Below are 1,830 nucleotides of genomic sequence, written 5' to 3' on the forward strand. Positions count from 1 at the left end.
ATATATGGTTTCCTGACTGCGTGGGAATTCAAATAAAGAAACGAAAGGTTGGAGACGGAATCCTATGACCAGATTCAACCATCTAGAACATTCTGGGGGTTCCCATATCAGTTTTCCTCCTATCTTTAAGCCGTGAAACTTTTAAAAGAATGCGTTGTATTGATCCAAGATGGAAAACATAAAATAAAACAAAACTGCGATGTGGCTCAACCTATAGGGAAACAAATTCTTCGCCATGATCCCCTGGTAGGCTGGGTACATGGGGAGAGAATGTTTTCACGCATCTCAGAGCAAGGGAATTGGTGTCACCAGGCTGATTGCCTGAGTTTTCAGAATAAGACACCTGCTGCCCATTCACATTGGACGGATCTCCGGGAAGCATCTCCAATATATGAGGGCCTCTCTTTGAGGAAGGGGGGGAGGGTGCTGGAGATGTCCTTAAGGTGGTTTTGATTTACTGCAAAGCATGCATGATGAATTAAAGAGGTTGAATGATACCTGTATGTTTTATAGGTTTATAAATTGGCGGCCGTAAAATATTTTACCTCTTAGACCGGTCGGCATTGGCTTCGCTTCTTACTGCGAAGATCCATCTGAAGTTGACTGGAATTGTATTAATCTGAGCCTAGTTTAATGACGCCTTAACATTTTTATGGGGGAATTTAATGTTTCCAATATCCACGGCTCCTTATTCGGAAGCGTGACTTATACGTGTCTCATCTTCCTTAAATTATAAAATCTTCCAGCTAATAAAGGAAAATGATCGTAGTTTGCCAAAAAAAAAAAGAAGGGAGAAAAAAAAGAGGCAAAGTCATTTAACAAGCCATATAACTGTCTATTGTCGGCCTTTGCATAATAATTATAATTTAGCTATTAGGAATTCTAAAAGCACTTATCAGTCACACTTCACCATTGTGGGGGTGCTGGGGGGGGAGATGGGAAATTGGGCAAAGCTCAAATTATTTCAAGTATTTGAAATTCCCAGAGGAAAATAAAATGAGAAAAGGCACACTATAAAGTTGAAATATATGCCAGAGTTGCCAAGATATTATTTCATAGGGGAAAAAAATGAGAAGCATCATTTTGAAATGTAATACACCAACAAAAGAGATGATTATTGTTTTTTATTTCTTCCCTTTTGGATACAGATGTAACACGAGTTTGTTTTTAATAACGAGGGTATGAGTTATTCGTGGGGAGAAATCCATGCAGATTGTAAAATGTTGATGCTCATGTAGAGTTGGAGTATTATGAGAGTCGTTCTGGAAATTCCAGACACGAGAGAATTAAAAGAAGTTGGAAGGAAAAAAAAAAGTCTGAGGACCCAGGAACTGGGATTTTGGTTGTGAAATTGTCACACTGATGGACTTTACAGACTTGAGACCACTTTGTGGCATTCAAAGAGAAGATGTCGCCACTAGACCAGTGAAGTCAGTCTTTTAAAAATATAAAATTATATTAAAAATTTTGATTTTTTTGTTTTATATATATATATATATATATATATATATATTTGCTTTTGCCAGTCCTGGGGCTTGAACTCAGGGCCTGGGCACTGTCCCTGAGCTTCTTCGTGCTCAAGGCTAGCGCTCTACCACTCTGAGCCACAGCACCACTTCTACCTTTTTCTGAGTAGTTACTTGGAGATAAGAGTTTCAGGGGCTTTCCTAGCTTGGCTGGCTTTGATCAAAGATCCTCAGATCTCAGCCTCCTGAGTAGCTGGGACTACGGGCGTGAGCCATGGCACCTGGCTCAGACTTTCTATTTTTCCATACTCCTTGCACCATTCCCTTTACCTGAAGTCATGAACTTACAGATTTGAAAGTCCTG

The sequence above is a fragment of the Dipodomys spectabilis genome, unplaced genomic scaffold, assembly GCF_019054845.1.
Source record: "Dipodomys spectabilis isolate Male_0828 unplaced genomic scaffold, ASM1905484v1 ptg000431l, whole genome shotgun sequence".
Lineage (NCBI taxonomy): Eukaryota > Metazoa > Chordata > Mammalia > Rodentia > Heteromyidae > Dipodomys > Dipodomys spectabilis.